Raw genomic sequence first — 24,049 nt, 5'->3', positions numbered from 1 at the left:
TAAACACAGAAAAAGTTGCACTACAGTTCTATTCGTAATGGCAAGAAAAAAAATCAGAAACAACATAACTGTAGATCAATAGATTAAACTGTGGTATACTGGTAAGAAATGACTACCACACAAACTAACACATAAATGAATCTTATACAGCGTTATACTCTATGAAGGTACACAGACACAAAAAGAATGTATACTGCATTTCAGGTCATGCAACACAAGAATGAGCAAAACAGGGCAGAAATCAGAATGATATCTGCCTGGGGTCAAAGACAAACTGAGTATAATTATTCTTAAATAGGGGAAAATACCTAAAACATACATGTGTGCAGACATGCACATAGACATCTATGTGCATATACATGTGTGCATACACACATACCTGTGCATACCTATTACAAAGACAATGCAGCAGAAGATGGTACAGAAATTATTAATTTCTATTTAACGCTACTTTCTTATAAATCGAAACAAGATAAAGAAGTTGTGGTATATTTACACAATGGAATACCACTCAGCCATAAAAAAGAATAAAATAATGTCATTTGTCGCCACATGGATGGACCCAGAGAATGTCATTCTAAGTGAAGTAAACCAGAAAGAGAAAGAAAAATACCAATATGATATCATTTATATGTGAAATCAAAAAAAAAAAAAAAAGACAAATGAACTTATTTACAAAACAAAAACAGACTCGCAGACACAGAAAAACAAACCTGTGGTTACTGAGGAGGAAGGGCGTGGGAAGGGATAAGTTGGGAGTTCGAGATTTGCAGTTACTAACTACTATCTATAAAATAGATAAACAACAAGTTAATACTGTATAGCACAGGGAACTATATTCAGTATCTTGTAGTAACTTATAATGAAAGAGAAATATGAAAACGAGTAAGTATGTTCCTATATGAATGAAGCATTGTGCCATACACCAGAAACTGACAGAACATTGTAAACTGACTATACTTCAATAAAAATATAAATGGAAAAAAAATCCAATGGAATGTATATTTTACAATGGTTAGTGACAAGAAAGGTGTAAATATTTATATCTACCAAATACATAAATATAAAATATTGATATAAATATTCATAAAATATTCATATATTCATGAATCCTAGTATTATCTAGGATATACCTTAGGGTGTTAAAATATTTAGATCTTTTGCTTTTTATTCTAAAATCTTCCATATCATTTTATTTTCCTTATAATAGTAAGCTTTTTTTAAATTAAAAAAGGATATTTCTATCTTGAAAAAGAATAAACACAACAGCTGAGTTTAAACTCATTTCTACCTTCTTCCTGATAAAGAACATGACTTACGCAATATTTGCATGGTTTTGAATTTGAACCATGGTACCCTATAACTTTTTTTATTTTGCTCTTACATATAAATTTCTAACACTAATTTCTGGGCAGTTTGTTCTCTACGTACAACTGCAATAATAATTAGGATAGCATGGCTGCATCTTTCCACTTGGAAGAGGACAGAGATAAGATAAGGAAATAAAGCCATCTATATATACTTATACATATATATTATATTTATATATATAAATTCTCTTTCTCTCTCTCTACATATATATATATATGTATGTATTCTTTTTAAGAAATGCCAACTAAAGTTTCTGTCAGAAACAATTACAACCCAAATATTCTATAACACTAGAAGAATGTAAACAGTCATCATTTTTATATTACATACCATTTGAAATAATAGATTTCCCTCAAAATAAGACTTTTGAAAACAGATCTACACAAATACAAATTCAACCCATATAATGTACCATTTTGATGTAGAGTTTTAAAACTTTACTAAAGAACTCAGCTAATTAAAAATTAAAGAAAAATGTAAGTGCTCAGAATGTGCTTCAAAATGGAAGTTTCCCGTTAATGTCTAAAAGCCAATTTGTTTCTGAGATATATGATACTTCTATCAATTCTGACCTTATATATGTATTCAGTGAAATATGACATGAATGTCAATTTTATGCGTTTTTTTTGCAATTTATTAACTAAATCCCAATTTACTGTTTCCAAAAGCATATTTACAAGCTCAATATGAGTCAGTTAACTCCACATAAGCTATACACCTTTTTATCATAGTCAGATGAATACATTATATATATTACTCAAAAACTATGCTATTACATAGCAAAACAGTGTCAAAAATTTACCAATTTTCTTATTACATTTCTTTGAATGAGTAAGGGAGAAGAGATCAGTCTACAATAACCATAAAATTAAACACTGATTTTACTTAATTTCAATAACTCTTAACAAGTAACAGCCCTGTATATTTTATTTCCTAATTTGTAAAATGGTAACAATACTACCACTATTAACAACCATAAACCAAATCAGATATTTTGGGAATAAAATAATTAGCACCCTTGAAATCAAAGATAAAATATATGCAAAAAAAGGTGCAAATTTAATTGCAAAAAGAACAATTTTTGCTGTTTCTTCAGGGAAAGCCTGAGGCTTAGTACGTTTCTCTGTCTCTCAACAGTAGGAGCTAACCAGTGCATTTAATCATACAGCGTAATTGCAGGTTACCACATTCAAAGGAGGGTAAAAATTATTGTTCTAATAGTAATATTACTAACTTGGAAGAATAACAGGTAAATAGAGTCTGTGAAAACATACAGAAAGATGTAGATATGTCTTTATGCATAGGTGTTGTAGCTGACAGCTGAAACAGGAATGAGGAATAACAAACCGAAACAGTTTATTATTTCACTAGTTCTATGTATAGTACTGTTTACAGAATAACATTTTAACCACATGATGTGAGACTTATTTATAAAACAAATGAAAACAAGTAGATGCACTGAGTGGAATTTAAACATACATATAAAATTATAAGAACCTCCTTTCCTGGAATGTCTGGTGACTGTAAATGTTTCTCAGCAGAGGCATTAAAGGATTTTTACGTAGTAAAAGTCCTGGTTGTGTGGAACTATCCTTGGCCACGCTCACTAAACGCCAGCCACTGTTACTATGACAACCAGAACACCCTCACACAATTTCAAAATCTCTCTTGGTTGGAAGGGAGAGGGTAATAACGAGAGGGGTATTATATCAGTCCCTGATTGATTACGATCTAAGGGCTCAAAACGGAGCAGACAGAATTCAGTAAACCGGATCTTAGCCTCTCAGTGATCTTTGGCAAATGATCGCTCTCTCTGTGCCTCAGTTTATTCTTCTGTGATGTGGGTTTAATCAGAGTTGCTGTCAAGTCTCACACAAATCATTGTATGGACCAAATGAGACAGTGACAATGAAAAAGCTCTGCATAACGTCAGTGTCACCCAAAATTACAACATTTGGTTTCACTGAACAATTATCCTATGCTGTACTTATCATGGTTAATTAAGAAAGATTTGAAGAAAAAAGAAAGCATGTATTACCGGTATTACTGCCTAATTGGAATGCAACTGTACTAATTTGAAGGCTCTGATTTATTTTTTAGTTATCCAAGCCAGAAGCAATTCTACCCCTGACCTCGTGTTACAGCCTTAATTAGTCTCCAGTTACCTGCTTGTAGCTCTGTTGGCAAAAGAAAAGAAGCTGGTATGTAGTAGGAATTTAATAACCTCTTTGAGGTTTGTTCTGAAAAATCCAGCTTTTTTTAACTAATAACAACAACATGCCCATTTTAACTTACTTTTCTGGATTCGATAAATTACAGACTATTCCAGTCCATGTGTTTGTTTCCTCCAGTATTTTTACAAATATAGACACCCCCCCCAAAAACAGACAAACAAACAAAAAACAAAACAAAACACACACACACGGTTTATTACCAGAGAGGAAAACAAGTGTATATATAAGTACAAAATCCTCTTTTTCCTTCATTACTGAAGAAAATCCTTGGCTTCATAAGAAGCTTCTAAAGCAGTCTAACTTTTAATGGCAAATAGCAACATGTCACATTCTAACTTGCTGGGAACCCATGCCACATACCTTAAGGGCAAGAAAAGGTGGCTGTCACTTTATAGAAAGAATGGTGCTTCCATAAAACAGTGACAGAATTCACAGCCTAAGTGTGACAAAGCAATTACTAAAAACTGACTCAATTTCAGATTCGTCCTGTAAAATTGCTTCTTGCTTTTTAAATGTTTAATAAATAAAATGCATTATCCATATGTATATATATAATATATATGAAGCATACTACCTAGCTTCTGTGACATAGGTTGAATTTTCTAGTATTAGTGACTTGATATCCTTAATAATTTATCACAAAGCAATGGAATTTACATTTAAAATATTACAGGCTATTGTTCAATCTACCAAACTTAACTTTTTTGCTATTTTGGTATCACATGGGATATATACAAATAGCTCAAATACAAAACTATAATCACATTAACACACCCACAGGTAACCTCTCCTGTTTTTTAGTAAAAAACATTTTTTCAAAAAAATCTAATCACTTAAAATGAGTGGTCAATTCACTCAGATTTGAAATCTATTAGTTATATACCTCCTCTCAAATTGGTTTCAAGAGTTATTTTAAAAATACTATTGAAAATGATTTTGAAATTTTGAAATCATTTTCAAGCATTTAATCAGAATTTTCACCACTCATTATTATCCAATTTTATCAGCTTATATTTATCCAAGAAAAGTCCAATTTGTACACAAAAATAATTTCCAGTACTTTCTTTATAATGTAATTTCCCATATTTTTTAATCAATGAAGCAACTGCAGATTCAGACCCCCCCACCCCCCCACACACACAGCTTTAAAGAAAATCCCACAGAACACATTTTAACCAAAGATATCTGGGGAAAATTAAACTGGGCAATAGAGACCATTCACAGATTCTCGGTACACTAGCATAAGTTCCCTGTCACCACTTTTCATTTGTGAAAGCTGTCATGAATCTACATCCACCGATCCACTTGCATTTGACATAGGGGTTGAAAGATTATTTATCGAAGGGATTTCTGTCAGACTGGGATTAAGAAGTCCTAAAAATTCCCAAGTGGCCAATTCATCACAACACAATTTAGGGAGCCACGATAGACCTTGGTTGCAAAGTGGAAGTGAGTGATAGGTGAACCAAAGCTCCTAGCTTGATCTAAAGAAAGCCGACAACATATACCAATGGTGTCAATCAAACTGCCTCTAAGCGGCCTCATGAATATGAAATAGGGAACAAACAGATTGGTTTTTCTTTTCTTGTTCCCAACAGTTATAAAAAGATATTCCAACGCTAATGAGCTCAATTCTGTATATACGCCAGCAAAGTTCTATCTCTAATTTTTTCTTACAGTCAAAGAAACAAAAACAGGCATTATTTCTGAAATAATTGGGGTTGTGAAATGGTTTACTGTTGCCAAATGGCTCCCTATATAGTCCATGCCACATTTCTACACTGTGTGAACCAAATAAATTTTGCCTCTGTGTTTCTAAAAATTAACAAATTAAGGTCTATTTCTGGTACTTTTGGACCAACGTTTACAACACAATCTAAAAACATCCTCAATGTAAGTGTGAATCTTAAATCATCATGTTGACCTGGAACTTATAAATGCTGCAAACCATAAAGAAATGTACCAGAATTCTTTGAAATCAGTATCATTAAGTTGGAATAAATTCAAATTTTTTACAGATGCAAAGGTAAATAAAATGATTACTAAGAACCGTGTCTATCGAACAGCATGCATTATACAAGCATCTGTTGTACAAACGAATTGAAGAGGTATTAATTAGTTCATTGTTTTGTTTATTAAGATTGGTTCAAAACAGGTCCCTTTAAAATTATGCTGAATTTGCAGCAGTTTGAAGCTTTAATTCTTATTTAAGTATTTCACATATATTGATTGCCTTAGAGAGAGATATTTTTGCCCATGTTAAGCTAACATCTATAAAATCTGGATTGCTGATTCTGGTGAGTCATACTTAGCAAATTTTTGAAAAATGTAATATTATCCTGTGTTCTCAATCTATGGCACCCTAGATTTAAAAAGTCTCTGTGAAGTTAATATTTGTTTGATATTACTCTGATCATCGATCACATTAGTTGACTCTAACATCCACTGTAGTAGTAGTCATTTATTTCCTTGCATTATGTCTTTGCCTGTAGGCTTGGTCTCCTCGATGGGACTGGGAGCTTCTTAGAGCAGAGACTAATCCTTCAACAGTGCTAGGCACATACAAGTGTTCTATATGTAATTATTAACTTGAAAACCAAATAGTTATTTAACTGATGTTCAACATGGAACTTCTTTTCACCTTTCTGTCCCAACTTTCCTGAAATTTCTGTCTTGGATGAGTATAATGTCCTATCTTTTCTGCAACTACACCTCGTCACAAATTGGTATATGTTATGGGACATGTTCGCATCCCTCCAAAATTCATGTTGAAATCCTAACCTCCAACATAAGGTATTAGGAGGTGGGGCCTTTGGGAGGTTATTGGGTCTTAAGGGTGGAGTCCTAGGAATGGCATTATTGCTCTTATAAAAAGGGACCCTAGAGAGCTCTCGCTCTCTCTCTCTCATTTTTAACCACGTGAGGAAAAAAAAGTACTCAGCACTTGACAACCCAGAAGACAGATCTCACCAGAACCCTCCAAAGCTGGTACCATGACCTCAGACTTCCAGCCTCCAGAACTGTGAAAAATAAACTTCTGCTGTTTATCAGCCACCCAGTCTATGATATTGTGTTCTAGTTACCAAAACGAAGGACAGTACACTAATGATAGTCAACCAGATTCACACTAACATTTGCCTTTCAAAATTAACATTTGCTACAACCCTCTCCTCTTCTCCCACATCGGAGGGAGAATTCTCAAGATTCACCTCTCTTCCCCTGTGCTCAGCAACCTCCCTGTGACTATTTTCTCAGTCTACCTAGCTACAGGCCTTTTCTCCTGAGCATATGGATACCCTCAAGGCTCCTCTAACTTTAAAAAAAAAATTCTGTGTGCTTTTCCATCTGATTATGGAAGTAGCGATGGTGATCCCCAGCCTTGTGAGAGTTAACTTACTTAATGTTTGTCATACACTAAGCACTGAATAAATAGATGTGATCACTAGTATTAGGTACTAATAATGTTAATAGCATCACATGAGGCATGTGGTCAAACAATGCATACCTATCCTCTCACAGAATTATAATTAAAGAAACGAAATATAGTCAAAGTAATGACAATGCTTCACACAGGTTTCCTTTTCTCCATTAATACAGAGTTATATTACCAAAATATTGGATAAGAAAAGCCTCAGAATCAGGGTAGGATGGAATTCACTTTCTCAGTTACATGCCTCTTACAAACAATTATTTCCAAACTCTGGAAGGAAAACTGGCATATCAGTATCTTTGTGTATGTGGCCTTGTCTGTTTATGAAAGTGTTCGCCAAATTATGATGTATAAGTGTCAGCAAGTTTTATTACAATTATTCTTACTATTAAAAATCTGATCATAAATCTTCATTATTCTTTGGTATGCCAAAAATAATTTCAGCATTATGAACTTAATTTTCCCTGGGGATCTCTGAGCTATGTTTTACACGATTTCATATTTTTTGTGATAAACTGATATTGAATTGGCAACCATCTGAAGTATTATACAACCAAGCCAATGAATTTCTTATCCTCAAAGAGTCGGTAAGCTTCTCTGTAACACAGTCAGTGGCGTGGAGGCAAGTAATTACACAGTCAAATCAAAGGAATGATGGAAACTCATAAGCACTGAGGGTGTATTTCTAAAACTCCTAAAATCCAGGCCAATAACAGTGAAGATGTGCATCAGAATCAGTCTCAGACACAAAAAGAGACAATATTTTACAGTAACGGAGAGTACTGAATGATTGCTGTTGTCGATTTTCAAAGAAGTTGAGTGACAACCACTTGTGTAAATATTTATGTACAGATTGAGGAAAAGGTGATACTTGGTGGAACTGGGAAGTTTTGTTGGTGCAAAGAGTATTATGTTAAGACAATGACTGTTGTTACCTAAACTTTAGATATTTACCAATTTATTTCAAACAGATAAATTTCAATCCTTTTAAAGAGATGTGCAAAGCAATTTAGGAGACTCTCTGCCTACATATACCCACATTAGTGCATAAAGTTACGAATTATAAAGTAGGAATGAAACTCCCTAGTGTCGTTCCAGTCAGAGCCTTGTTCTTGGGACTTTTTGGCTGAACTTCTGTCTTTAACAGACAAAGCTAAACATCAGTACAACTAACCTTCCTTGATATTTCTGTTTAAAAAAAAATTGCAGTCTGAGTCACTTTCTCTTCAGTTTTCTATACAAAAGGAACCAACCTCTAGAAAGAATTAAAAGTGAGAAAAATAAGCCTCTGAACCTCCCATTATGGAAAGCAGACAAATTTGGTCAGTTGGGATGGCTGGAGATTATTTTTCTACCTCCAGTCATTCGAGCTACTTCAAGACTGTTTTTTCTCTTTATCAACATTCTCTTCCTTTTGGGAAACATCAGAAAGAAATATCACTTTAAGTCAACATCCCAATGAACAATTAATTTAAAATAAACCTTAATAAAAAGCAGTAAGACATATATTAGAACCATAGCAGCATGCAGGAGATCTTATAATTTTGCTACAAATACATCAAGAATCTGAGCCTCAACACTTCTAATTCACATTCCATGAAAAGAAATACTAGTTCCTCAGAATGATTTTGCAATAAACAACATTATATAATAAATAAGGTCTAATGTAATTCATGTGTGATCTCTTTTATAACTATTTGAAAAATTTCTCCTGTTAAACCTTTTCATTTATTTAGTATGTTCTGATATATGAAGCATTTAAAATAATTATAACTGATTAATATTCCTTTAAAATCCAATGCCATAATCTTTTAATCACATTATATTTTTTTCTTCACCTTGAGTTCTTTACTGACAGAGACTGACATAAATCATTTTCTTAAAGCCCTAACATTCAAACTTTGCTTCGCCTAAAAATGTTTTCCTGATTAGTCTTACTAAAATTTCTGCATCCATTTCTTACAATCAGATTTATTCTGAAAAGTTATGAAAAATTCTGTGTAAAATAAACATGTCATATAACCTAATTTAATCAAACATTAAAAAACACATCTTGATTGTGTCTTTGATTAAAATTAACTAGTCAAAAACCATTTGGCATCAAACTGAGATTCTTTTTCAGCTTATTACTTTTTCACTTTACCACAGATTCCTTGGCCATCTAATTATGAAACTATGGCTCTTCATTCTTTCGTATGTACTGTCCTCAACATTAAGAGGTACTACACTGTGACCTTCAAATGAGACCTCTTCAAATAAGACCTCCTTATCCTACAGACTTACATGTACTTCACATACTCTTAATCACATCACACATGGCCACTTGAAAACAGGCAAGAACACTTTTAAAAGAACTTCAAATAAATGCTGTAGCTGAAACAACTTTTTACAAACAGTCTAGGACAAATTTGAGGACATGTTCCCGAGCCTGGGATGATCCAAAAGAAAGGTTAAAAGGAAACCAGAACTGAGAGCCTGCCAGAGCAGAGATCAGCAACCTGTTTTCTTGTCTTGATCACAGGCACGTCCTTACAAAGCACTGCTGTATTGAATTTGTTCTAGAATATTTTAAAAGAAATGGATAGTTTCTCTTTTGCCCTTCCACTCTCCTAACATTCACACCTCTTTTTGTTTCCAAATATTACTTAGACTATTTAAATTTCTCACCACACAAAGCCAATTTTTCTAGACAGAGTAGTAACCGTAGAATATGAAGGAGTTTATCAAAATCAATTTAGTTCGCTACATATTCATGAGACATTGCACTGTAAATATTCTCAACTTTCCACTTCAAAAAATCAAACTGCTGATTTATTCTTCCTTCTATGAAGTATTCTGGAACCTAAACATCACCATAATAAGATGGTTTTCTCCTAAGAATGGTTTTAGTCTATGAAGTATTTCAGTTACCCAAAGACCAGATTTCTAGCAAATTCATGTAACTAGAGCACAATGAATCCAAAAGAAAAGAACAAAAGGAAATGATGTCCCAAATATCAAAGAAACTTCTATAAATAGGCCAAGTAAAAAACTAGGAAATACTTATCTGATGAACAACAACAACAAAAAGTAGCTATAAACTTAAAACGTCTCAATCTTCAAATTGGCTATAAACCTAAATGAATATCATTAGAAGTCTGATGGCTAGAATACTTTAAAAAGAAAGACAAAAAGACAGGAAAGAAAAAAGGGAGGAGGGAGGAAGGAAGAAAAATAAACCCAGGGGATACACCAACTATTGTATTTTCTACAAAGATGATGTTGGAGACATTTTAAATGACATTCTATGGTATCTTTTTTATGCCAAACCAGTGACAAATATCTCATGGTCACCTGCTTTATGAAGCACAGTTTCCTGTCTCTCCATAATGCCCTTCACCATCTCCATTGAGAACAGAAGCTCAGTATCTCATTCCTACCGCCTGTCTGATTGGCCTAGCTTGTGAGTGATTTTGTGTGTTAATTTGCTCCTCTCAATGGCCTTTTTGCCTGAACTCTTTAAACAATATACTTTGAATTAATTGCAAGTCACACACAGAAGGTGACAGTATCCTGAAACTGTAAGATCTAAAATAAAAAGCTAATCAGAACACATAGAAATCAAGGTTTGTATTTCATGTTACACTGCTGTCTGTCACATCCTGGCTTTTTGGGCTTTTTGTTTTCTTTTGTTTTAATATCAGGAAAAGGAGTATATCTTTGATATAAAACGATTTCATAGCCAGGTTCAAATAAATCAGATACATTTCCAAAGTCAACTAAAAATTTACTTTAAAATATTAAACAGAGACAGGAAATTTCTTTTCAGGTATAAATAGAATTGCAATAGTTTTCACGGCAGCTATTACATCATTGCCATAAGCAAGATCTTCCATCAGTCACGGTGAAGTTTCACATACACTAAGTAATATTTTCATTACGATAACAATCATATGTTCATCTCATTAATTTCAAATAAACGCAAAAATAAATGTAAGGTTATTAAAATGCAGAATAGTTTCAGGGGCAAAAATATCACTCATCTTTCATTCTGAAGAAATTTCCAGTTCTTTCTTCATCATTATTGATGTCATCAACACCAATATAGATAGCATGCATTAAGATTTTTTTTTTAATGTGGGAGATATTATGCCAGAGCTTCACCAAGATCAGATTATTTAATTCTCAGATAAACCCTTTCAGATCAGTACTATTTTTTCCCCATTTGAGATATAAGAAAACTGATGTTTAAGGAAGCTCACTGACTTTTGAAGTTCAGACAACTAATAAATATTCATCCTAAAATAGACAAAGTTTTCCTCTAGACCTAGAATTATTAAGCCTGCGAACAGCAAAGTCATCTGCGAGGCTTTATTCCAAATTGTTTTCTACTTGACAGTATTTCCTGTTAAAAGTAATGAAATGACTCCCTACAATAAACCAGGAGTGTTGGAATTTTTTACATCATACATTTGTAGAGTTTTCTAGTTACAAATTTATTAACCATCAGGAAAGGAAAGACCAAAGAAGAGTCGTCCAACTTCTGATATTGATGAAAGTATCATTTTCTTTATATCAACACACGTGCACCTCAATTTCCTATGTATACTGCCTTTTGTTAGAATGTGATGTATTTCTCTCAAGAAATCTTAAGCAGTCTAAGTGGTTTATGTATGCCATGAGCCAATTAAAATTTTTAACAGTTACATGTTTTGAATTGCCTTTTTTTTTTTTTTAACATTTCTAAATCATCAGAGTAAGAAATTGGCCTACAGTGGTGAGCATGTAGCCAGGGAAGCCAAGTTTTGCCTAGATGGTCTTTATGGGTCCTCCACTGCAGGACAGCTTTTCCCTTCATTGGTGCTACAATTAATGGTAAATTGTAAATGTTCATCAAAAAGATATTTTAAAAATTTACTCATTTGTAAAATGACAATGGTATAACCTATAGAACTTATAATTGTGTGAATTATTTACCTACTCAATATTTATATAAAAAATATAAAGGATTCGAGACTGATAACGTCTTATGAGAGAATGACATATACCATTTATAGTAATATGGATAAAAATACTGTAGGTGAAATACTTGTGATTTAGTAAGAACTTGACAGTTTTATTATTGAGAATCATTTTAATAGTGCATATTTCATAAAAATTATTTTATAGCTTTTTTAAAACTTGGAAAACAACCTAATTGATTTTATATGTAATTATTTTTTCAATTTTTGTGTCATTTAAGTGAAGGTATGGTTTTTTCCATTTGTACAGTTTTATGTTTCCAGAGGTACAAGAAACTTACAAGCTTTGAGCTATGCATTATTTTTGCTGTTACTATGTGACTTTAAATATCTAACAATTATAAAACGACTATCAGTTGTATTTATTTTTAAACAGAAAATTACAGTCAATAGTCTAGTTGACATGTTTTAATATTTTGGGAATATTTTCAAAGGAAAGTTATTTTCTTTGAATAAAAAGATCTACTTTTATAGTTTTCCCACTGTAAATTTTTACAAACAAGAAAACTGTTAGAAAAGTTGACAAAGTAACTTTAACTCCAGTCATGCTTAAATAAAAACTACAAACTTGATCCTAAAATTCCAACTACATTTTAGTTCTAAAAAATACCCAACTAATTTCTCATCTATGCTTTATGATTTAATTTTACCTTATTCTGATGACATCATTAAAATATCAATATACAAGGTACCCACCAAAGAGTAGAACGTCCATGCAAAATACTGTAGACGTAGAAAAAACTACAATGTTGCCAATGGATTTTCATATGTAGAATCTTTATGAAATGATAATTTCCCCTTTTCATGATACAAAGGTTATTTTAGGTTTGTCAATTGGTTTCTTCTTTAAAAACAGTAAGCAGGGCTTTTGAGAACAGCAGAAGTCACAGTAATGAATAAAAGGCTTCTATAAGCATTTCAGTTTGTGCCTCTATAACAAATTACCATGGACTGGGTGGCTTAAATAACAGATACTTAAAGTCTGGAAGGTGGAAGTCACAACAAAGAATCAGTCTCACGATGTATTTACACTCTTAAAAATCACTGAGGGCGCCAAAAAGGTTTTGTGTATCTGGGCTGTATCTGTTAATATTTACTGTATGAGCAGTTAAACTCAGAATTTTAAAATTATTATCTATTGATTATTTTCCTAAAAATAATAACCCTCCCATTACATTATTAAATGATATATTTTAATGAAAAATAACTAGATTATTTTTTAAAAATGGGAAGAGTGGCAAAGATACGCAGTTTGAAAACAAAGGAATACTTTAGTGCCCTTTATAGGTAATTGTGGATAATCCTTTGTGATACTACACTGCAACTCAACAAGGAGAAGTTTCTTACAGTTTCTTAAAGGTTAGTGCAATATAAAATCTGAAACCCCATCAATGAACATTCCCTTTCCTGTTACATTAAAACCTATTATTGGTATGTTTTGCACATGGAGTGTATTTTTGATCCATGCCTAATTCATAACTTTCAGACCCTCTCAAAGGGCTCTGGAGACTCCCAGATGACCTGAGACCACACTCTGAGAACCACTGATTTTTGAGGGTTTTAATACAGATAACCCCTAAAACACTTCTGCATTATACACAGATCCAATAAATATCATACTTCAGGTTTGCATATTACACAGTAAGACTCATTCCTAACAGTTTTTCTACAACAGATTCTCAAGATTCCTCCCAGAGCTATGACATGGTCTTGGATTTCCAACCTCAGGGTGAAGCAACTAACTGTTGTTAAATCACCTCAGTGTTTAAAAAAAAAAACAAGTATTAGGTTACTACCAATGCTGATAGCACATCAACATGGCCTCCAGATAAGTTACAGGCTATTCTCTGTAACGGTGCCTTTAAAGTAAACACCATGATTTCGATACAAAGAAAAACTCCTGTAGTCTAAAAAGCTGAGCAGTTTTGGATAATGAAAGAAAGGCCTGCCAGCTATAATAAAACTAAAAATGAGGTTCCTTTTACTCTGTCTATAACACCAAAGGTTTTTACTAGTAAATGAAGAGCCCCTCATCAAAACCAGGATCCATTTCTTTAGGTGCTGGTAATAGAGTATTATTATAAAATGAGCAAAATTAATAAAGGAGGGGAAGGGGATGGGATTGCTGGTCCCAGAACGGAAAGCAGCAACCCAAAGATGCAGTTCAAACTGAAAGCAACAGAAAATGGAAGGACCAAGGCAGGTTATTACTATACGTCTGAGGTTTTGGATTGTGATCCTCAGCCACGAATGAGGAACTTCTTAGAAGGAACCTCTAAGAGAATAATGACCAGAAGCTAATCTTTCATGGTCAGTTGAGATTCAGGTGACCAGAGAAAACTATTCAAGACTACAGATATGTTACACTCATTCCTGTGACTGCAGTTACACGGTTTTCTATACTGAAGAACGAAGATTTTTATTCCATGAATCAAGTGAACTTTTCAGTTGTGTCCAGTAGTAACAAAAGAGATGAAGGATCACAAATACTTTCTCCACTCTGAAGACTTCCTTGCCATCCTCAAGAAACATACCTGCTTACTGCTGCCTACTTTCTAACAGAACATTTTATCTCCTCCTTTAATATGGGCTATTATCATTTATTAGACAGGCTAGGCTCTTGAAGGCAGGTATCATATCTTATTCATTTTTTTAATCTCAAGTTTCTAATACAGTACCTGCCACAGACTGGGTACTAAACGATTATAATGATTGTTTATTTAACAAATAAATATCCCATTAAAAGTTTTTTCAGGATTTTTTATTGTTCTTAGTTTTCTGTTGTTGTTGTTTTGTATTTTGCTTCCACTGCTTCATCTTAAAATGCTAAATTACTATTCAGCTTGTTCTAAAGGAAGTTTTCTTACTTTGAATGCATTGGAGGTTTAAACATTAAAAACTCCAAAACCAGGGTGGGTAAGCATAGCTTAATGGTAGGGCATGTGTTCAGCACGCATAAAGTCTCCGGCTCAATCCCCAGTACCTCCACTAAAAACATAAATAAATTAAAAAATTAAAACTCCAAAACCTCCTATACAACATCCTCCATTCTCTTCAATCTGTAGGAATTACAATCTTTTCCTCTAAGGTATTTACTAGGGTTGAAACTATCTATGGTATATGTGAAAAGAAAAGTTTACTTAGCCGGGCAATGTAATTAATGTGCAGTACTTATAATTTTTGTTTTCTCACTTCAGATGTATGACCTGGTGGGCAAATCATATCTCTGAATGGTAGTGACACTCCCCTTGTAGGGCTGTCATGTGTAATACACACTATGTGTAAAGCATCCCATATATGGTTGGTACTTACATTATTAGCCATTTTTTTTAAACACCTTCAGCACTATCAGGCTAGTCCAATACACCATCATTTCTAACTTAAACCACTGCAATTGCTCCTATTTGATCTTCCTGCTTCCATATACATGTTCCCATTCTCCACACACAGCTACAGTGATCCTTCTGACAATGTAACTCAAGATATGTCAGTTTCCTCCTCAAAATCATCCAATGACTTCCCTTCTTTCCACCTGTTACGGGAGGTCTGACATGACACCCTCTTCCACTCCCACCACCACCACCAATCTCATCTCCCATGGTGGCATGCTGACCACTATCTCACCGACCGCCTTGTGGCTCCTTGGACATTCAGGGCACACTCCGGCCTTGGAGCCTCGCTGCATCTAAACACCCACTGCCTGGAAGGATCCACTCTTTCCTTCACTTCCCTTACTTGACTTGAATTCCCTCATCACCCACCCACCCAGCAACCTCCCTCAGCCCCACTCCAGTCACTCTCTGTTTCATTCACTGCTATATGCTCAGGATCTGGAGCAGGGCCTGTTACATGGTGGTCCCTCAAAAATATTTGCTATAGCAACAAATACATATTTTAAAATCCTAGGTCTAAAATTACGGAGAAACATTTTTCATTACTTTAAATTAAAAAATAAGACTAGCTAGTCTTCACTGAGTGCTTATTTACATAAGGCATGAACTAATTCGGTCCTCACACAAAATGGATATTACAGGTATAACCATGGCCCTTATTTGGCAGATGAGAAAACTGAGGTTCGGCCCAGTTATGTAACTTGGCCTGAAGTAACACAGTGAATGACAGAATCTGGTTTTTAACTCAGGTATTCTGGGTGCAGAGTCTACCTGAATCAACAAACTAATTTCCAAGAACTTCACAACAGAAAGATTCTAGTCTGCTTATAACATTCGGTTTCTTGTAGGGTTCATAAAATCATTTTGATCTACTGTTACTATGTGTCAAATGATTTGTTATGATTCAAAGAGCATTTTTTCCTGTCATGTCAGGAAGGGGCAGAAATAAGACAGGACCTATTTCTCAGTCAGCCCACTCTTGAGAGTTCATAGAGGTCTGAGGAGATGTAGCTCCCTGCCTTCACAGAAACTGTGTGAACTGTTCCTGTTCATCAATCATGTCGTGGCTGTGTACTCGTTTCCAGGCCACATCTCTCGCCACATGGCATCTGGGTCTTCCCCTCAGCAGAGCTAAAATGTGCAGTGACAGACGAAATTTCTGCTCCTATTTGGATGTGGAATTCAAACTTAAGTTGGAATGTTTCACTGTTAGCAAACAAACTCGGATCGCTAATGACACACAACATTTACACTTGATTTGACTGTCCCAGTAAAAATACAGTCACTATTTGATAATCATGACAAAACGTTAATCCACAGGATTATATAAAAATTGTTCTCTTTCTCTCTTAACTTTGTGTTTCCTCATTTGTACATTAATTTTTGTCTACGTGACCTTGTTATTTTGCTGAGAAAATTGGTCAAATCTGGAAAATAAATGGACAGAAATAATGCAAGGAGTAATCAGAATTATGACCAGAAGTTATGTATAGAATGTAGAACACATTCCACAGGTTCTGCCAATTATGGAATTATATCACTATGGATACAGCTAGGAAATAAGGAAGGAATTGCTAATATAAGAACAAGGCTTTTTTTCTCCCCCCTAAAGAAGGTAGCTGAGTAGCTTATGTACTCTTCACTTTAATAAACTCATTATAAAATTAATCTAATGGCTTAGATTTCTCTTCCAACTCAAAGTTCACTAAAGAATGGTGCTGGCTGTGAGATTCATGAACCACCTACCAGAATGAGAGTCACCAGTCTCTAGAAACTGTCCACAGAATTTTGTGTAGGCACTTATATATCAATTTTTCTGGGAAAAGTTCCCTATCTAAACACCAATTTTTCAAGGGAATTCATAACCTAACAGAGGTTGAGAAAAAGACTACTCAATATAATTGTGAAAATAGGTGCTATTTGTTATTTGTATATTTTACACGTGCACACACACATGCACACACACACGTATGTATACATGGATGATAAAACTCTTATAAGACATGCAACCAACCTTTTCCTTTGGGGATAAAGCCATTCTACATAAAGGAATGTCTACCCATCCTCTAACAGGAGACAGTTTTTAATGGCTGATTTATTAATGTGTTGAGTGACAGAGGTGCTCTTTCTGATTCTTATTTTCTTTCAACATAAGGCTATTTCTAAAACGGCTAGTAATGACACATTTAATTGAGTACCAATGCATATTTAACATGGCTCTCCATGTAAATGTAGACTTGGAGTAGGACGAAGGTCTACAGAGAAACCGAACACTATGATGATCATAGTTTACTTATCATTCAAAATAAAACCAATGCCCAAATGTAAAATACATGTTAGGACACCCAATAGAATTCTACTTTAATATTGTTTTAATACCACATATAAAATTATATTTTAAAAATTGTGCCCTAGGTAGCAGTTTAGTTGGTTTACTAGGTAGTCAGTCCTTAGATATCCTTTGCAAAGCAAAGGTGAATAACTGTCCATTTATGGCCAAGTAACCTTCTTACACTGAAGACTCACCATTTCTCACTGATTCACAGAAGTACTAACAGCTCAAACTGCGGTCACCAACAGGACCACAGCTGACTCTGCTGCTCTACAGCCACCATTGACTGAGGGCTGCCTCACACTCTGCTTAGCATTTCACACGTATTTGCTCACTTGTCCTCACAACCACCCTTCAAGAAAGAGACTGAATTGCATTTTAGACGAGGTAAGGAATTATTATGTAGACCTCCTTTCTGGGACAAAGGTTTTTCCTACTACCCATTCTTTTTGGAGAAAGGGAAGAACGTATTGAATTTCTCAGGCAGGTGTGAAGGCTCTGAGTCACTCTGTCATTCTGCTAGTATCTTGGCTCTTTAGAGGGATCGATTAAAAAGCAATTGAGCTTCAGGACCAATGGAGCAGGCTTCCTGAGTACAGATGAGGAAGGAGCCCATTCAATCATCCATCATGTTAGAAATCAGAACAGACCCATAGGCCAAAAAAAGCAATTAACATCCAAAGGAAAAAGAAATATGGGATTCAGAGGTTTAATCCTATCATGTTAAACCCAGTAAGTATTTTAACTGGCTGTTATTTTGCACCTCTCAATTAACCCCCAAAATGTATGTTTCTATATACCTTATTACACACAGGGTATTTTCAACAGTCCTAAATGAACAATCAGTTGAGCCAGAAGCAGTGCCCAGTTTAACTTGTAACATAAAAACAACTGTTTAAGGAGGCCCTCCCCTTGCATTATATCCAATAAATAAAATATTACAATTCTTATATGCACAAGGACAGGATCAATCAGAGAAAGCCATCTATGCTCCCCAAACCAATCACATAAGATGCCCCACTTCTCACCTGTCCACCTCAGCTTCCCATGCCAGCAACTTCAATCAAAGCACACCTGAAATATTCCTTTTTTTTTTTTTTAACTGTAATGCTCCTTACCTCTGAGTCTCTGCCAAATACAAGTCATGGTGGCTGCTACAGAAAGCTCTGAATAGACAGCCTGCCTCTTCTATGTGGTGAGGTCTTTCTCTGCTTCCTGAGTTTGGTGGAATGTTGGGAGCACAGCTCCAGCCCCTGTTGCACTTTTCCATCTATTCACTCACTTTAACTGTGAATTCTTAAACTCTGTGTAAAAGTATCACAAACAGGCAGAAAAGTACCTAACTCGTAAGTATAAGACTAGGTGAATTTTCAAACTAAACACACCTGTGTAATCACCAAAGGGAAAACCCTCCATGTAACTAGTAGTCCCAAAATACCCTTTTGTGCTCCCCTCCAGGCACAATGGTCTCCCCTAAAAGGGTGACCTCAATGCTAACTGCTAATCCCACAGTGCAATTCAGCCTGCTTTATACTTTACTGATATGGAATCAAAGAGGAGTATCTACATGTGGTGTCCAGCTTCCTCTACTCAACGTTACGTTTTAGTTTTGTCCTTCCTATTGCTTGTTTTCACTGCCATTTGATAGTCCAGTGTAATAAAGGTACCACAATTTATCTCTCCATTTTTCTGGTGATGAACACTTCGGGTGCTTCTAGTTTGGTGCTATTAAAAACACTGCTGCTATGAACATTCCAATGCATGTCTTTTGACAACTTATGTATTTCTGCTAGGAATGCATCTAAGAGTGGAACTGCAGGATCATAGTGAATACATATGTTTCATTTTGATAGATATAAAAATTGGTCTTTAACTTTTAAAAAAGAAATGGAAACCATGTATTGGTGCTCAATTAAAACTAAAGGAAGAAATTCAGGGTCCAAATAGGTACAACCCAAATCTTGTATTCTCTATCAGGCTAATGGTATTTTAAAAGACTGCTTTAAACTTTTCTTTCTTTAAAAAACAAAAAAAGAAAAAAGAAACACTGCAGATACGATGCCAGTTTTACTTCTAGAAATATACAGACTAGATTTTGTGAAATGTAATTTACATCCACTGGAAATATATATATATATATATATCCAAAAAGAGCCAGTATAATAAAAGCACCCTTGGTTTCCTCTTCATGTAGTATAAAAATAAGCTACTTGCATTTTAGGGAGACTTAAAATTAAGCAGGACAAACTTCTCTCTTATATAAGCTGCTAGAGGTAGGGACCCAGTCAAATTCATCTTTATATTCCTACATCTGTACCCTTGGTACATAGAAAGCTCTGGCTAAATGCTTGTGGAATAAATGAATCCTCAAAAAGCCATGTCAGCAAATGTTTCCCTTGAAATGTTCTTTTAATGAGGTGGTAGGACACTTGGTAAAATTAATTCAGTCTGCCTTCCCAGCCTTGCTTTTGTTGTTTGTGTTTCTGGCCCTAGAGCACAGGGCTGAGACCCTGCAGATGGGCGTGCCCCTCCACAGGAGGCTGGAAAGGACTTGAACCAAAAGAGGAAGAAAAGTCAATGTTTACGTTTTACTCACGCTAGTTACACAGACTGCTCATCTATGCATTCGTGTAAGTACCCTCCAACCCTAAGGCTAGATGGAGGGCGATTCTGCTTCATGTGACTGTAGCTAGAGTCGCACACAGAGGTGATCAGAACACTGGGAAGCCAACCAACCCGGAAGCTTCCATTCATAACCGTTGCCACATTAACTGTAAATAATTTACATTGACGTTTTACATTTTCTAGGAGATGGTTAGGTCAAATTTCAGTGATTCATTTTCAAGAGAATCAAATACAGACGGAACTCCATAGTAAAGCACCTCGATTTTGTATGCTTTTAATATACTGCCACTAAAATATCACACTGTAAGGTAAATAGAGATCAGTTTGCCAGAAAAAATGTCACTGGTCTAATTAAGAAGCAAATGCTCTGAAGTTTATTAGGTACTCTCCTTCACCTCACCCTGCCCAAGGGGAGAGAACAAAAACAGTAACACTGAAGGAACGTTATCATCCCAAATTCCCCTACTTAAGCTCAACAGATGATTGCATTTTTCCTCATTATACTAAAGTCTTTGCTCAACTGTACCATTGTAACAAATAATGGCAGTCACAGTGTGCATAAACTTTTAAAATTTTACTTTACTCCATGACATAGTGTCTATGTTGACAAGCACTTCATAGTAATTGTTTTTAAATCATGGACTACTCTACCCACTGGATAAGCTAAAATACCAAATATGCTATTATTTTGTGATATTTAGATTACAGACAATTTTTTTTACTATTCTATGTTTGTGGCTTTGTAGCCTTTTTTCTACTTTATCAATTATTTTTTGAGGTCATATACCTAGCAACAGGAATATGAAGCCAAAAAGAATGCATGTATTTATCATTTCCAAAGTAATGTTGTTCGTATTACACATTTAAATAGTCACAATATTAAAATTTAAAACTAAGTAACGCCTCAAATTAGGATGCCACCCTCATCTGGTCCATATTCACATCAACCTTGATACCTATCATTTACAACATAAAGATTTTTCATCGGGCTAATGCTTTCATAATATGATACATATTTCAAAGTAAAAAAAGTTCACTTCTTTGTGTTGCCAGCAAGTCAGAAAATCCATCCATTTCCAACAGTAGATTGAGATAAGAACACCACGAGGGAAAAAGAATAAACAGACTTTTATGGAAAACATGTCTTGTGCCCTACCTTATGCTACAGATTTTCTCATGTGCCATCTAATTAAAGGCTGCAAGGTATATAGTAAATGCTCTCATTTTTACAAAATTCAAGGTAAAGCACATTCCATGTTGTTTCTACTACAACATCCCAAATACATAAGAAAAAAATTAATAAAATAATACAGATGCTTCAGGACTGCTTTCAAGCACAAATGTTGAAACATTTAAAATCAGGTAGATAATTTCTTACAATATGGGAGCAGTTAACTGGTCATTTATAAGACAGCTTCTTCTTTCCTGACTTTGAGCTAATTATTAAAAGAGAAACACTAAAAATAAATAGATAAATATAAAGAAACACTTTATAAAATTTATTTTAGATGAAAGAATTAATTCTAAAGCATCTTAGAGTAACTGTGGCATAAAAGTACATTCCAGAAAACAGTTTGTCCTTGACATATCAGTATTTCGTAACATGAACATTTGTATAATTTTATTCAGGTGGTCACCAAGTATTTTCCCTTTTTAAAGTTCGTTTATTGTTGAAAACAGTATACATCCAGAAAAGTGTATAAATCATAATGATTACAACAAGGTAAAAGTACTCCCATGATGCAGTCACGTGAACACAAAATTACTAGCATCTCAGAAATGTCCCTCGTGCTCTAACTTCTAATACCAGAGATTAGTTTTGCCCTCACAGATACTTTTTAATCTAGCAAAGCTCTGATAAATTCTTTGTGATCTTTATTGAAGTATTCATTTAATTTCTGCTAGCTCTCCCATTTCTTCACTGAAAATAGAAGTTTATCCCATGAGATCAAGTACAGTGGACCTGATGAAACTAGTAATATCAAACTGGCACTGATTGGGATAGCATTTGAAAGTCTACTATGGGCACACACCATATACTACAAGATATATTTTTCCTTTCCACTCTTACAACCACATCAAAACCACTAAAACAACTCACAGATAGTAGTTACATTTGCATAACATGATTTATTCCTGCTTAGTTCACTACCATCTGTTTTTACATTTTAAGTAGAAATATTTATACATAAAACAATCTTATATAATTTCTTCACCTTCTGTTTTAGAGAGCATTTGGCCCAAATCTGAATTATTTTTTTCTATGTATATAAAGTCATTTCCAAAAGGTAGGACACAAGTTCTCCATGTCAGTATTTTCTTTCAGTATAAATAATTTAAAGTGTTATTACACTATAAATAAGAACAACTCTTTGTTCCATTTATAATAAATTATTAGTTGAAATGTGCCTGAAGATATCTTTATATACCTCCTGACATCAACCTCTTTGACTCTTACCTAGAACATAAAACATACACTGAACATAGGAGAAAAAATTCCACAAACTTACTTTCATTAATGTTTATTTTCTCAGAAATGTTTCAAAATGCTTTTCCTAATCAAAAGTAAAGTAGAATTATATGAACTAGATAATTATCTTAACTAACATGTTAAGAATTAATTACCAAAAGCATATACACAATATATGCTGTTTCACATCCTACTATGTTATTAGGTTTTATGGATTAAATAATATATAGTTAACAGATTCAGCATTATATGTGACATACTTTTTTATCTACCTTACTAATACATCTAAACTAAAATGTACAGAAGGTGGAGTAAGGAATGTAATTATTCAGATATTTTATTCACATAAGCCAGAAGGAACATTTATCTATTTATATAAAAAATTAGTTATTTGACCATATGTTTATTAAAAATCTACTTAATCAACTGATGTCTTTATTATCCATCAAATTATTTTATAATTTTTGACGTCACAGCCTTAGAATTTAAGAGTAAGTTTTTTAAGAAAAAGACAGCTCTTCTCCTATCTTGAGAATTTTACATTATTTCACCACAAGGGGGCCATAACTATCTGTGGATTTTTTTAGACAACCATTAGGAGAGAAAACTGAAAATGGAATCAATCAATAAACGAAAATTTAGTAGTTCACATAACAAAATGTTTGTTAACATGAAACCCTGATTTTTGAAAGTGAAATGAATACGAATGACCTTGGTTCGTCTCATACACACTATGTGTCTGAAGACAAAAACTTTTTCCTACTTCCCTCTCCAAAACAGGCATATCTCTGTGTCTCTGGACTCATAATAAACTTTTAGTTTAAAAAGAGCATTAAATATGACGGTTTATGCAAATCACTAATACAGCTGTTACTATTCAAGTGCTGCAACTTATCACTGGGCAAGTATTAATCTCTACCCAATATCGAACCCAGTGACCAGAGGTGAAAGTTGAGAATGAGTAAAATTGCCAAAACATGCTCACCAGGCTAAATCAACAAGGTAAAAGATGAAAGTCATGTCTGACAAAGGGATGCTTTAATTCTGTTCTTCTTCATCTTAATTAAAATTACTCACAAAACAGATGGACGGGTAAGCTATATAAAGCAACTAAACATTTTGCTCCAACATTCTCCGTGGTGCAGTCGGCCAAATCAACTCCTCCCTTCTCCAGATAAAAATGTTATAATGCTTG

General features: G+C 34.2%; 1 protein-coding gene across 6 annotated transcripts in view; it reads right to left on the bottom strand.

The window, feature by feature from the left end:
• CACNA2D1 (calcium voltage-gated channel auxiliary subunit alpha2delta 1) overlaps positions 1–24,049 on the bottom strand; it is a 425,079-nt gene that overhangs the window by 230,130 nt on the left and 170,900 nt on the right. The gene's annotated exons all lie outside the window — the stretch shown is intronic.

This window comes from Camelus dromedarius, chromosome 7, assembly GCF_036321535.1.
Source record: "Camelus dromedarius isolate mCamDro1 chromosome 7, mCamDro1.pat, whole genome shotgun sequence".
NCBI lineage: Eukaryota > Metazoa > Chordata > Mammalia > Artiodactyla > Camelidae > Camelus > Camelus dromedarius.
Note: the sequence above shows the minus strand (reverse complement) of the source record. Positions and strands in the feature narration are given on the sequence as shown.